The following is a 16,049-nucleotide window of genomic DNA, read 5'->3' on the forward strand; positions in this document are numbered from 1 at the left end:
AGCATCGTGTAGGCCTAGGATGATATTTACTAATTTTTTAAACTGAGCATCTTGTAGGCCTACTCGTTAAAATAAAACTATTTCCGTTGATATAGGTTAATATAGTTGTCTTTTTTTTTTACTTATTAATTCAAACGTTATTTTTTGTACCCTATTAATTTATTCATAATTTAAAAAATTAATTAAGGAAATTGCGCTTAAATTGTCACTAGACTTTTTATTAACTTGTTTTTTCAAGTAAAAAAACCTCAAAATTACCACGTTACAATTAGATATAAAGTTGTACATGTACTCTCGCTTGGTCAGGTTGTAGGGCCAGAGTTTCTTCCAGAGCACGCCCCCCCCCCCCCCCCCGAAGAAAGTCTACCGCCCCCCCCCCCCTCCACTAAACGAAATCGAATTTATATAGAAAATATATTCTTCAGTGTCCGCCGTCCGCCCCCCCCCCCGAAAATTTTAGTCGTCCCCCCCCCCCCCGAAAATTTCAAGTGCCCCCCCCCCCCCCCCCCCCCCCACCCGGAGAAAAAAGTCTCGAAGAAACACTGTTTATGACTAACGGTCAGCGCGACAACAAAAAAGGGGGAGAGGCGGTTTGTTATGGAAACATATGCAGCGTATATGTGACATCACAATGATTAGCCCAATTGATCCATAAATGACAGTAAAAACTTCGGTCTACAGCATCTTCAACTTAAAAAGTGTATGAAAAATAGGTTTAAAAAAGCCTTTAAAATCGAGAGGCAGATATAGTCTTAGCACATTCACACGGTAAGTTAACACGCCCTAAACTTGTGGACATCTTGGAAAAAGTTTTAAAAACTCCCAATTATATTTAGGCATACTAATTGTTAGCAAATTAGCAATTTTGGCAGCATGTTTACTTAATTTTTGTAGACGTCCACAATTGTGGGGGGGGGGGGGGGGGGGGGGCAGGGTTGTCGAAAGTGGACCGGGGGAGGGGGCGTCTAAAATTCCAATTATTTTTTTTTAAGTGGAAGAACGTGAAAATAAAAATTGAATTTAGGGGAGAACCCATGATGATGATGATGATGGGTACCCCGCATTGCTCACCCACAAAGTCAGAACGTATCCTTTAGCTAGGAGACTGGTAAATTTTCTTTCACATCAAGTTACCATTTAAAACTATTTAAAACAATCAAGACAGTTGAATTTGTATAGAGCTGCCCTTGAAGGATTGTAAGAAAACGACAGGGAACTAAGTGAGAACTTATATTTTTAAATCAAATGACAACGGCTTTAGGGGTTTAGGTAGATTATTTTGCTTTTCAATTCGCGGGACCATTCAGATTGTTACGACGTTACACAGATGGACGACATACGGGGGTCAACATCCAAGATCACATAAAACAGATATCACACAGGGGCAGAGGCGTAGCGAGGGGGGGGGGGAGGTACATATGTCCCCGGGCGCCGATCTTAGGGGGCGCCAAAATGGGTTGGAAAAAAATTAAAAGCTCATTTTAGCTGCAGTTTTGCATTATAAATATAAAAGATATATGGAGGGGGGGGGGCAATTTGAAAGTTTGTTCCCGTGGTGGTGGGGGGGGGGGCACCAAATTGAAAGTTTGTACCGGGGGGGGGGGGGGGCGCCAAATTGAGTTTGTTCCCGGGAGGGCGCCATATTGAAAGTTTGTCCCCGGGCGCCGCGAAGGGTCGCTGCGCCTCTGCACATGGGCTATAACACCACAAGGCAATGAGGGATAGAGAAAGGTGAAAAGGGGGCTTCAAAAGAGAAAAGGCAAAATTCAACAAAGCAAGGTATTGTTTAGGCACATTGTGGGATGTGAGTATGTTTTGGTTGTTAGGGCAAATGGTTGAAGTCAGTCTGAGTCTGGAACTCTTCGCAGCGTCAGTCGTCGATGTAGTCGTGTGTATTGTATGTAATACAAGATGGAAATATATCAACGCCGTCCTGTCTCATTATTCTATTGGATCCAGTGGCGTAGGCAGGGGGTTACAACAACCCCCCCCCCACCCATAAGACGATCCTGGCTAGGCTACGCCACTGATTGGATCGTCGCTGTAGTTGTACGTATTCATCCAAGCATCGACGCTGTCCAGATCCTCACTTTATATCAGTTGGTTGAGCGTTTATTATAAGGCTGGGAAAAGGGGCTTTAAAAAAAAGAAAAAGGCATTTAACAGAACAAAGCATTGCACAGAGAAGATTCCCCAGATGAAGAAGGGAAAAAAAGTTGGTTTAGGACCAACTCAAGTTTATAGCCGGGAATTATTGTATAAACAAACCTCGTGTACGCACTGTCTACACTTGGGTACACAACGTGCCTGCTTGTAACAAATGTCACAATTTCTTAAATAGTGTACACACTGTGTACTTTTGTTGTTTGATGTCACAGTGCGTGTCGCGATTTGTGTACGTACTTCAAGACGTGAGACCTTGTGTAGACAATGTTAATACGTGTACACATTGTCAAAATGTGTACCAAACACAAAGTCGTACACCACCACGTCTTTATCACCTATTGTATCAGGGGTTCATCCATAAATGACATCACACTCGTAGGGAGGAGGGGGGGGGGTCCGTAATTTTGTGACGATGTGTGATAAGGGGGAGGGGGGGGGGTTCAGATGTTGCGACGTCACATTTTTGCGTTGTAAAAAAGCAATGTTAGAAAACGAGTTTTAGACGTTATTTCGCGTTTTAGATAACTGTTTTAATAAATTATAATAGTTTAGACAAGATTTTGGAAAAATATCGATGTTTTAAAAAAATTCAACTGCATTTTTGAGGGGGGTTGTAGGTTGAGGTGTGACGTCATTTTAGGGGGGGGGGGGGGGGGTTCTGGCTTTTTGTGACGACGTGTGGCGGAGGGGAGGGGGGGGGGAGGTAAAAAAAAGCGTGACGTCATTTATGGATGACCCCCCCAGGATGAACACAAAAACTGTTATAACTATTGTAACACGTGTTATTATAATGTACACACAGGAACAGCACCAGACCGCACATGTGCGACACACTTCCCTGTAAATTAATTAGACATCACGAAAACTGATTAACACCACGCTTACGCCAGCTAATAAAACATCAAAGGGAACCGACCAAAGAGAAGCCGCCTACCACCAGCTGAAGTAAATCCAGTACACAAATTTAGCTTTTGAAACACCCGTCGTTACAAGACTAAAAATTCTCGATCATCAGAAATCGATGGGTACGAGAGTATTTCTAGAAAGATCCGCGAGATGGAAGATGATTGGAGAGTATTGAATTTATTTTTTAGCAACAGCTGCCATCTTGTTATATACGTTTCGCCAGATCGTGAATGGGAGATTATACGAGAGTAGTAGGCCTATTTGTGTCAATGAGGCTCAATTGGTGACTGCCACACTGTGGTTCTCTACTGACACATCCACATCTCCACATCTTTGTTCTTAATTTTTAGTGCTTGAAGGGATCGAACTCTAGACTTTTCGGTTTAGCAACCATGAGCTTTACCGACTCGACCACGCCGATCCCCTGCGGTATCGTCAATGTGTCAAACAAACAAAAGGCATCCATTTTAAAGGTGACTCGAATGAATCACAGTCACCAAAAGACTGAAAGCAGAAGTCATGCAAAAGATGACTGACTCAACGGTGACTTCATTCCAAAGGTTCAAAGCAAAAGTTATTCTCCATGCGTCTCAGTCAAAGTGACGCAAAGCAAAAGTCACCAACGTGACTCAAAAAGTCACCCCCGAGCGTCATGACTCCTCAAACGCCCAGCTATTATACCGAACATGCCCACAGAACCAACCCATCGATCCGCCCGCCCCCCCCCCCCTCCCGCCACACAAGAGTTGTGGAAGTCGGACGATTCCTTTTGTTGTGACCGCTACTACGTATGTATCAGAGCAGTGGAATGAGTGGAATTGAGCCACTTGATTCAATACCACTACCATATGATTATCATGGTAACATACAATTATTCATGCAGACAACACAGGTACCAATCAACAAGGTGAAATTAGGTTTCTTCTTCTCATAATTATTCCCGTACTGGACCTAATCCTCATCTATGTATATACATCTTACGAATTAATCTCCCGACTGAGTCACACCGGTCAGAATACGTCCTTTCACCCCGACGATCAAGATTAGACTCCCTCACACACAAATGCGCAGCAACTAAGTTTCTACCCCAAAACGTCACTATCTTCCAATCCGCGTCATCCTTCTAACCGCTCACTCGCGCCATAACACACCTTTAAACATCAAACCGCCAGTCAGTGGCGTAGCGACCCTTCTCGGCGCCCGGGGAAAAACATTCAATTTGCACCCCCCCCCCTCAAACTTTTGATTTGCACCCCCTCAAACTTTCGATTTGCATTTCCCCCCCCCCCCCCCGCCTCGAACTTTTCATTTGCACCCCACCTCAAACTTTCAATTTGTTTTTCCAACCCATTTTGGCGCCCCACCCCCTAAGGTCGGCGGCCGCGGACATATGTCCCCCACCGCCCCCCCCCCCCTCGCTACGCCTCTGCCGCCAGTACACTATAGCATCACATGTCATAATGAGCTCATCAACTTGTACACACGCACAACACACATTGTCCATACTAAGGGACACAACAAGTAAGAAACGGAAAACAAGCATTTTGTATATTCTATTTTTTAATGGCAGCTCGAGACGAAAAACGATAGTTTCACATCAAACGAATGCAACGCCACTTCAGTAACACACGGCAGCGGAAACAAACACGTCTGGGACACATCGCAGACACCATGGTACAACAACAACGTTAGTTAGACCCACACAATCTTTACTTATTATTGAATGAACGGACGGCTAAACAAAGTTACCCCTCTAAGTTGCATTGTTGGTGGTTAAAAAACACATTTATTTAAGTTGCTGCATAGATTAAAAAAAACTAGAAGTGCTCGGTAATTAGATGACGTCCTTAGAAATGCCGTTGTCATGCCACTCAAAAAAATATGTTCTTACTTTTCAGTTGGAGGTTAAACCAGTTACACATATTAAGATTAAATTTAATTAATTGTTAAAAAAGGAGGAGCCCCATACACCCAACAACAAAAACAACAACAAATAAATACACAACAATAGGTGATGGGTTTGCTGATGATACCACTGCAACTGTGCCCTGAGCTGGTTTATTATTTTCTGATTGTTCGCTATTATTTTGTTATTCGCTCTTATAATAAACTTCAAGTGAGAACGAATAGCACGTCGTGACGAATTCATCATAACTGGGGATTTAAACAAGCAGAAAAACTTACAATTTCTGTCTATTCTGTGAAAAAAAATGTTTAAAAAAAAAAGCCTAACTCTAAAAATAAAAACCTGTAAAATCCTGTATACCTTTTTTGCTGGATCAGCAGAAACAAATAGATCAGCAAGAGTGTCGGGTGGATGGTCACTCTAAGACTGGTGTCCGTCAAGTTTGTACCTCACAACACTGATAAAGCCTGGATGGAGGGAGTCTGCAAAGAACGTTTATTTAATATTTATAGATATAAGTTTTATTGGGGGTTTTGTGAAAAATATTTTTAAAAATCTACTCCCTGCCACGCCCACGTAATTTAAAAAAAACACCTGTTAAAAGTTAGTTTATATACCTTTTTGCTGGATCGGTAAAATTAAAAAGTATAAAGCAGCTGTCACGCGACGATGGTCGGACGACTAGATGGTAGAGTAGGTGGTCTGGATGCCTAAACAATTTATGCAGCTGACACTAGATGGTACAGAGTTGGTTTGGATTAAGCTTTTAAAAAAATAGCTACAACAAAAACCAATGATGACAACACGATCCACAGATGTTACAATGACAACTGCCTCACTTCCTCTATCACTATAAAAATATGAATTATGGAAAAATTAAAATAAGTCCGCCCATATTAAATTAAATTTTTTTTTAAAATATTGCAAGCGATAAAATTATAGCTACATTTAAAAAAATTAAAGCTGTTTGGGAACCATCGATTACACTAATTTTCATATTTTTGTATTGAACATGATAAGCAGTTAAAAATAATTTTGATTTATTGTATCAATTATCAATTTAAATATCTAATAAAACCGCCCCAACCTCATCCTTGAACGGATGTGGCCAGGGAGTAAAACTACAATTTATCCAAAGTGATCAAAATAAACAGGCTTTAAAAATTCGTTAGTATCCGTTTTAAAATTAAACTTATTAATTAACAAAATTTATGAAACGCGTTAAAAACATTTTTTTTTAAATATGTAATAAATAAGAATAATGTAAGATCTTAAATTATACTTTAAATACTAGAATTATTTTTTTTTTATACAGGTACGACAACATTGGCATTTTATTTACCAAAAAAAATGTTACTAGTAATAAAAATTTAAATAACAGACATATTTATTATAAATTCTACGCACAAAACTAAAAATAGATCTTTTTAAAAAATTCTAGATCTAGATCTACTTAATTTTTTCTCTTCATTAGATCTAGTTTTTTTTTTTTTTTTAACAGCTATGCGTAGTAAATCTTAAAATGACCTTAAGTGTCTGTTTTACATTTTGCTTGGTTTATGAGGGGGTCATGATGTGTAAAAGGCCTGCTGAACTCACGATTTTCTCCCGCAGGCAAGACAATGTAAGCTGTCGATTTAGGTGACCTAGATGCTCCGAGTTCGAATCCGAATTGACAGTTGTGCTTTATTTTTATTTAAAAAAATATTTTTTGATCGAAATAATATTTTTTTTAAATATTTATTCAAGATTTTCAAACATCGTCGCTCGCTACGCACTGTTCCGTTCACTCTGCCACGCCACGATGTATAGGTAATAAAATATTAGACATTTCTTATCAAAAGACGGCTAAAATCTATTTCATTTATTGATATCGTGATTCCAAACATACTTTATTGTTTTGAATGAGTAAATAGTATTAGAAATTATTTCTATACTAATTAGTAAATTATCTAGTTCTATATTAGGGTTTATTTAATAAGGCTACAATTTTAAACTAAAAATTACACGTAATAATAGGTTACAAAATTTAAGTTTAATCTAGGTAGAGTCTAACAGTAATTTTAGTCCTATAGTAAAAATTACTGAACATAATTAATATGACTTAGATCCAGGGGCGGAACTACAGTGCCGCCAGACCCCGCAATGCGGGGGGGGCCCGGACCGAATGGGGGCCCAAAAATCCCGGCTAAATTATTTAAAAAAATAAAATAAAATAAATTTAAAAAAAAAAAAAAAAAAAAAAGGTGGAGGTCGAGTTATCTTTCTTCTACATTTGCAAAAAAAACACGATAGTCGGCAAACGTCTTTGAAAAAAATGTACAGACTATAGCTCGAGAGACCGCCAGACATATAGACAACTTCAAAGACGCCGGGGCGGAACTACAGTGCCGCCAGACACCGCAATGCGGGGGAGGGGGGCAGACCGATTGGGGGCCCAAAAATCCTGGCTAAATTATTTTTTAAAAAAAATGTAAAAAAAAATTAAAACAAAAAAAAATTTTTTTTTTTTTTTTTTTAAATTAGATGGAGGTCGAGTTATCTTTCTTCTACAGTTACAAAAAAACACTATAGTCGGCAAACGTCTTTGAAAAAAATGTACAGAATATAGCTCGAGAGACCGCCAGACATATAGACAACTTCAAAGACGTAGCCTATATATATATATATATATATATATATATATATATATATATATATATATATATATATATATATATATATATATATATATATATATATATATATGATTGTGTGTTTAAACTACTGGCCTGGACTCTACAAAAAATATAATTATTTATTTCGATGTCATACATTTATAATTGCGTTCATCTTTACTTTAACAACTGTATCAATAAACTTGTGAACGTTTAAGTTATCTCCCTTTAGCGAAGCATCTGAAGTTTTTGCCGGCACGCTTTGAAATCGGGCTGGGGAAATGTTGCGGCGACTATTCTGGTCTTCTAGACGACCGGAAAAAGTCGGCACTATTGATGTAGATGTATCGGCACTTTCTAGTCCCCTTCCCTTGAACCTTCCCAACTCTCACCCCTCCCCCCTCACCCCCCTCTCACCCCTACCCCTCACCTCTACCCCTCACCACACCCTTACTCTTACAATAAGATGTAATGCATAGATTAACGAACCATCTATGAACTACTGAACTGTAAACTGACCACTTCTGCACATTTTGTTAAAGACACTAGTCAGTAGTTGTTCATTTACCTGATGAAGTATTTTGTTGACGAGTCTAATTCACACAACAAGGAAGGTAAGGCTCGTCTTTATATTATTGATTGTTTTATAATTAGTACACGTATTAATTGAACATTAGTTATTAACACTAAATACATTAAAGTTAATCAAATTTAGGATACAATGATCTAGCTTTTAAGCCTAAAAACAACCAAAAGATCTATATCACCTTTGAATGTATTAATGTTTAATGTCATGTTTAGCCCGTAACGGGGAGGGGTTATATTCGGTTATAATATGGGTGGGTCTTTGGCAGTGTTTCTTCCAGACTTTTTTCTTCGGGGGGGGGGGGGGGGGGGGCACTTGAAATTTTCGGAGGGGGAGGGGCGGGGGGTTCGGACCGCACCGGGTGACACCATTTAGGGGGGTGACACCAAGGCAAAAAATAGCAAAATATATAGAGAAAAACTCGAGGGGGGGGTGCAAATCGAAAGTTTGAGGGGGGTGCAAATCGAAAACTTGAGGGGGGGGGGGTGCAAATCGAAAACTTGAGGAGGGGGGTGCAAATCGAAAATTTGAAAGTTTGTCCCTGGGAAGGGTCTCTATGGCTCTGGGGGGGGGGGGGGGGTGACACCATTAAGTGCCGCACCGGGTGACACCCGACCTCGCTACGCCACTGCACCCGATATATATATATATATATATATATATATATATATATATATATATATATATATATATATATATATATATATATATATATATATATATATATATATATATATATACATACATATATATACATATAGATATATATATATATAGGGGCCTAAAAAAAATTTTTTGCGGGGGGGCCATTTTTTTCTAGTTCCGCCACTGCTTAGATCTAGCCCTACTCTTTATGTATTGGTTTTTTTTTTAACTTGTTTTAAAAAATAACAGTGCAAACCAAAAAGTGTCAAGTGTCATAGATGAGTTTAACTTACTAATCAAATTCAATATAATAATTATCCTAATATTTATTCTATGTATGTAGACTCTATGTATATTTTAGCAGTAGCGTAGCGAGGGGTAGGGGGAGGGGGGGGGGGGCGCCGGGGACATAATATGTCCCCGGGCGCCGACCTTAGGGGGTGCCAAAATGGTTTGGAAAAATAAATTAAAAGGTTGAGGGGGGTGCAAATCGAAAGTTTGTCCCCGGGCGCCGGGTAGGGTCGCTATGCCTCTGTATTTTAGTAGCCTAGTTTGAATAGTAGATCTTCATTGATAACACATATATATGATAGCCAGATTAGATAATGACAAACAGTAACCTATTAAACCTATATATTTAATGAAAGGTAATAATTAGATAGCCCATAAGACGGCCAACTTTTTTTAATTACAACAGCACACAGAGAAGACACAACCAAGATGAAGTTCCATTTTAAAAACTGTATCCTCTCCAGTTCTGAAGACTTAATTTACAGCATTGTTCATTACACGGGCGATTCTGAGATAACATTTCGCATTGATGTAAGTTAGCCCATTTTTTTGTCTTTTGACTGGTATCAGAAAATAAAGTCTGGGCTGTTCCTGAAACAGGCCAGAGCAGGGCAGTAGCGTAGCGAGGGGGGGGGAGCGGGGGGGGGACTTATGTCCCCGGGCGCCGACCTTAGGGGGGGCGCCAAATTGAAAGTTTGAGGGGGGGGGGTGCAAATGAAAAGTTCGAGGGGGGAGGGGGGTGCAAATCGAAAGTTTGAGGGGGGTGCAAATAAAAAGTTCGAGGGGGGGGTGCAAATCGAAAATTTGCTCCCAAGGGGGCGCCAGATGGAAAATATGTCCCCGGGCGCAGGGAAGGGTCGCTACGCCTCTGGAGCAGGGTGCTAGCTTTGGTCTGATCCCACCTAGGATACACAAGCTGCCAAGCCACGACAAGGCTCTAGCACCAGATGGCAGAGGACAACAAAAACAAACGCAAACAACAAACACAAACAACAAAAAACACAAACACAACACAAACAAGTTGCTGTACACGCCGATATTAGAGTTCACACGCTTTATGTTGTTGGATTCGCTCGCACGTTATGAATAATCAAATACACTTTCAGGCCCACCTTCATAGGAGTTAAGCACGAAACGTGAGTCTCAATCTATGAGGTAGGGAAAAACTAGAAGATGCTCAGATGAGAAAATTCTAGATTTTCTTGGCCAAACCACGTAGGCTGATTACATGAATTCTCAAAACTACGCGGTAGTTGTGTTTGTAGTACTCACTCCGTTAGAGTTCTTCCAACTACGCACGATTTGCTCATGGTATCGTGAGTACAATACAACACCGCTTGATTCACATCGTCCCACTTTCGATAAAATGCGCCATCGTCCGAGAGCCAAAAGTAGATATAGTCTAATTTAAAAATACCTTTGAGACTATTAACGATTGGTCCAGTTAAGTAAGCTATGAATAGGGCTGGTAAGTAGGTCACCAACCAGTTCTACGGCTCAATAAAACCTGCATGAGCAATAGAACTGGTTGGTGGTCCGCCCAGATTTCCCTTCTTCCCCTCTACCAGATACAAAACCAAATCACATCTTAAATAGTGCCTGTTTGGGCTCTCTGTGTTGAGTTTAAAAGATCGATAAAACATTTCGATAAAATTAATATATACAATTAATATATAAGGGAAGTAAAGAAAATCCACAAAAGTTGTACATTTAAAAAAAAACACTAAAATATTTTCTCCTTTTGAGTGCATTATTACATAAAAGCTTGTTATTAAAACGTTTTTACAAGCTTTTATTTAACTTGCTTCCTCTGGCTGTCGACATTCTGTCTTTCTAGATCGAAACGCTCGAGCGAAATTTCCGGCACTTGTAACTGACAGATTCGTTTCAAATTTGGCACGTGGGTCATGACATGGAGACAATGCAATCTGACATTAAATTTGACTTTATTAGATGTCTAAGTATTTTTTTAATGAATTAATTACAATTTTGTCCAAATTAGTAGGCTGCCTTTTCCAAATACTCCGCGCTTTTATCTGCGTTTTCATGTACATTAGGCGCGCAATGGTCCGTCATGCACATACGGTATATATTCTTCCCACGGGGATCTCCGCTTCTTATGTACGCCTGGTACAGTGTGGAATCAACACAAGAGATCCAATTCAATAATACAATACCGTTCTTTATTTACCCATCAAATCGACTCCTACCATAGTGAACTGTGAAAAAGTTAGGGATTATAAAACTTTAATATAAGCGTGTATATATATATATATATATATATATATATATATATATATATATATATATATATATATATATATATATATATATATATATATATATATATATATATATATATATAGCCCCCCGCCCCTTCAAACTTTGCCTGAAAGCAGACCAGCCCATGTTTAGGCACCTATTAATCTAATAAATTAAAAAATTTGGCCTCGAGATATCTACTGGAGCCGTGTTGGTGCTTGCCGTATTGTGGAAGACAATGGTCTTGAGGCGGTAGAACATCTGATCAGTACCTCAGGTGTCTCGGGTTTGAGTTCTTCTAGCACCATTTCATTTGGCATAGTGAAAACGATTTCTATACGCCAACACAGCCCCCAATAAGAACCGGATATAGGCAAAAGTGGAAGTAGCTAGACCAGGGGTCGGCAACCTGCGGCTCGCGAGCCGCATGCGGCTCTTTTGATGTCGAGATGCGGCTCTTCAGCTTATTGCACAAATATTAATAATTTTATCGAAGTGTCTACTTGGAATAAGATTTTTCGGCAAAAGATAGTTCTGCGCATGCGCAGTGACCTATGGCTAGGGTTAGGGCTAGAATGAGGGTTAGGGGTAGGATTAGGGATAGGGTTAAGGATAGGGTTAAGGATAGGATTAGGGTTGGTATTGTTCTGCGGTTGTAAACACACGCATGCGCAGTACCATCGAAAACATCGCCGCTAAGTCGTAGTTTCTCTCCATTGCGCATGCGTATCGCATGCGTATCTTATTCCGACTAGAATCGGCCTAATTTTATTTTCAAAACTCATAAAAATATATTTTTCTGCAGCAGTTGGTAATGAACAATAAAATAATAAACAATAAACACTCGCTATTCTATTATAATATTTAGTTACGCCCTATTTCAGAGTACTTACTATTAACTTGTCTTTCCCAAATTGAAACGTTCAACTTCATGGTGGATGTCACAAAATAAACTATACGTGCTAAATCTAAAACTGCCTGGAAAGGAAAACCCAGCCTATGCCTTGCTTGAAGAAGATGATTGTTTCGAAAAAAAAATTACTTCATTTTTGTTGATGACACGGAGAGCGTTAAATTGCTTTATTTCGAAAAAATCTGAAAAAATTGATAAAACCAACGCTACTGTTAGCATGAATCCTTCAGCATTACAATAAATAAAATGAAGGATGGGATCACTGAGAGATTTGAGCAATTCAAAACAGATGCAGGTACTATGACGTTCATAGTAGATTCTCTCAACACAAAAACAAATGAGATTAACTTTGAGCCGTTTGGAATTGATGCTGGTTCGCTTCAAATTAAATTGCTGGATTTGAAAAACAAACATTTGTAGAACGGTAAGTTCGCAGATCTCAAGAGCAAGTTAGAAGATTTGGGGGTCCAGTAGAACATGCACGTTACACTGTACAACTGGACAGCTCTAAAAGAAATGCCGCGAGTTGAGGCCCTACTATGTGAACATGGAATAGTCTTGCAGGATGCTATAGTAAAGTAAAGAAGTTGGCATGCGTTTTCTTGCATGAATATAATACAAAGTATAGAAGCCAACTAACAAATAAATATCTAGAGGCGTGCTTGAAACTGAAAACCAGTTATGAGTCAGGTTGTAAATAGTAATAAAGTTATATACTTTGGTTACTGATTTTATTATTCTAGCAGAGCTAGATAAAATACGTTAATACTTTTTCTGCGAAACATGTGTATGTTTTTATTTGAATATTTTTTTTAATAATTAATGATATATATATATATATATATATATATATATATATATATATATATATATATATATATATATATATATATATATATATATATATATATATATATATATATATATATTATATATAATCCTAATCAAATATAATATTGAAATAAAAATGTTAGTGGCTCTTTAAAAACTGGGATATTTGGTAAATTGTAACTTTTGGCTCTTCCGTCCCAAAAGGTTGCCGACCCCTGAGCTAGACATTTCCTACGTAACAAACGAAACTGTAACTGTAACCATAGGAACGGACACTATTCCCCGCAAAGCACAACCATAATATCTTAAGAAATTTTTAAGCTGGGCTTTAAAGATTTAACCCAAAGATCCGTTAATGTTGCTTTAATTTAATAGAAGTTGTTGGGGGTAGCTTCAAACGAATACAAAAAAAATTGCAGGTGCATTTAGTGATTTTTTAATATCACTGAACTGTAATGGAATTAATTATGTTTTTATAATGGTGATCCAATTGAAATTAACCATGAAAATTCACAACTTTGGATAAATCTGGTATTTCAGGATTAATCTGATATTTCAAGTTGATAAAAATAAGAAGGCTCATCTTTATTTGAGGTAGATAAAGTAGAGCATACATTGATCATCAATAGAGGGATATATAACCGCCCATGGCTCTACGTTATACGTTATTTTAAGCACCAGATGGATTATGGGTCTTCACGAGCCATCATAGCGGGTGGGTTATGAGTCTTTACACAGACAACCATCGTTGCGTGTGGGTTAAGGGGTCTTTATGAGCCATCATAGCGAGTGGGTTATGGGTCTTTACGAGCCGTCATAGCGGGTGGGTTATGTGTCTTTAAGAGCCATCATAGCGGGTGGGTTATGGGTCTTTACACAGTCATCATAGCGGGTGGGTTATGGGTTTTTACGAGCCATCATAGTGGGTGGGTTATGGGTCTTTACGGGCCATCATAGCGGGTGGGTTATGGGTTTTTACGAGCCATCATAGTGGGTGGGTTATGGGTCTTTATAAGCCATCATAGCTGGTGGGTTATGGGTTTTTACGAGCCATCATAGCGGGTGGGTTATGTGTCTTTAAGAGCCATCATAGCGGGTGGGTTATGGGTCTTTACGAGCCATCATAGCGGGTGGGTTATGTGTCTTTAAGAGCCATCATAGCGGTCGGATTATAGGTCTTTACACAGATAGGTCATCATAACGGGTGGGTTATGGGTCTTTAAGAGCCATCATAGCGGTCGGATTATAGGTCTTTACACAGATAGGTCATCATAACGGGTGGGTTATGGGTCTAGATGAGACGAGCTATGATAGCTGGTAGATCCTGGTTCGACCTAACGAGTAAGATCTGCGACCGATACTTTAAACGATAGTACAAGTACAGACTTAAATTTTGTTTTTCACATATGCCTTTTCCTCACTAAAAGAAACTCTATTGAAAATCTATTCTGCAGTTGATGCAACCCTACGCCTCCTGCAAGACTAGAGCCTAATACATAGAAATAACAGGGACATTTTTTTTATCTGACATTTCTTTATATCCGCCTATACAAACCATTCCGTCAACAACCCGGTGATACAACCCGCCAGAGGCGTAGCGAGGGGGGGGGGGACATATGTCCCCGGGCGCCGACCTTAGGGGGGCGCCAAATTGAAAGTTTGAGGGGGGGGGTGCAAATGAAAAGTTCGAGGGGGGGGGTGCAAATCGAAAGTTTGAGGGTGGGGGTGCAAATGAAAAGTTCGAGGGGGGGGGGGGTGCAAATCGAAAGTTCGAGGGGGGGTGCAAATCGAAAATTTGCTCCCGATGGGGGCGCCAAATTGAAAGTATGTCCCCGGGCGCCGGGAAGGGTCGCTACGCCTCTGCAACCCGCACCAACCCATCACCAACCCAGCTCACACCATCAGCAACTAGACACACAGTTTAAAATTAGATTCTTCTAGGTTGAGTTTACTTTTCTGGGTTTTGACTACGAATGTGATTAGCGACCTTCAGTTAGCTGAAGTTGACCTTTAGAAATTTCAGAGCTCCCTGGTATCACGGTTTCAACCCCTGGGGGGGGGGGAGAAAGGCGGGTAGGTTAGGGAGAATTAGAGATAGAAAACGTTTCGAGATCGTAATAGACATCTAGATCTGTACTCACGTTGGAAACGAAGAAAAATATGTGGTGAAAATTGTAGGCATATCACCAAAACTAACATATCTTTAGCGTATTTATAGTTTCACGTTATTGTGGATTGTGTGTGGTGTTGTTTTCGTTTACATAGCTATTGACAGATTTTATTAGGAGCATGTAGGCATATTCTCATATATATATATATATATATATATATATATATATATATATATATATATATATATATATATCCACACATATATGATTGCCCCCCTCCCCACACACACCATTTTAAAGGCTAGATTCGATTGTTGGAGATCCATATAGGCATTTTTTGTTTAGATAGGCTATCTCTTATAACTTTTAAGTATTTTACACTTTAATCTATGCCTTACATTTAATGAAATATTATAAAAAAATATTATAAACACTTAAAGATAATTAATAGCTTTATATTTTGTTTTACTTAAACTGTGGTTGATTGTCTAAAAAAACATTTAAAACAAAAACAATTGTTTAATCACGCAAGTTTGTGTATGTATAAAAATAGTAATTTGTGATGAATCATAGGTGTAGAATAAAAAAAAAGAATGCCGACGTTATTAATGAAAGATTTTTTTTTTGTCTTCCTGTTCTCTGTAATGTGCCCTTGACAAAGGAAGGATAGCACAACTTCATCTCATCAAGTGAAATTTGGGCTCGTCCAGTGAACGATTGCTTCAAATGGCGAGTTATGGCAAGCCGTTTGACACTGGAGTGGTTGTGAGTTTAT

At 39.1% G+C, this 16,049-nt stretch overlaps 1 long non-coding RNA gene across 1 annotated transcript; it reads right to left on the reverse strand.

Moving 5' to 3' along the window:
- Window positions 1-4,672: 4,672 nt before the first annotated feature.
- On the reverse strand, window positions 4,673-5,786 carry LOC131953596 (uncharacterized). Its single transcript, XR_009388657.1, has 3 exons — window positions 5,596-5,786; window positions 5,339-5,460; window positions 4,673-5,226 (listed from the first exon to the last, which is right to left on the reverse strand). It is a non-coding gene; the product is annotated as an uncharacterized LOC131953596 (long non-coding RNA).
- Window positions 5,787-16,049: the final 10,263 nt, after the last annotated feature.

This window comes from Physella acuta, unplaced genomic scaffold (genome assembly GCF_028476545.2).
Source record: "Physella acuta isolate Inbredline_101_S28 unplaced genomic scaffold, ASM2847654v3 ptg000933l, whole genome shotgun sequence".
Taxonomy (NCBI): domain Eukaryota; kingdom Metazoa; phylum Mollusca; class Gastropoda; family Physidae; genus Physella; species Physella acuta.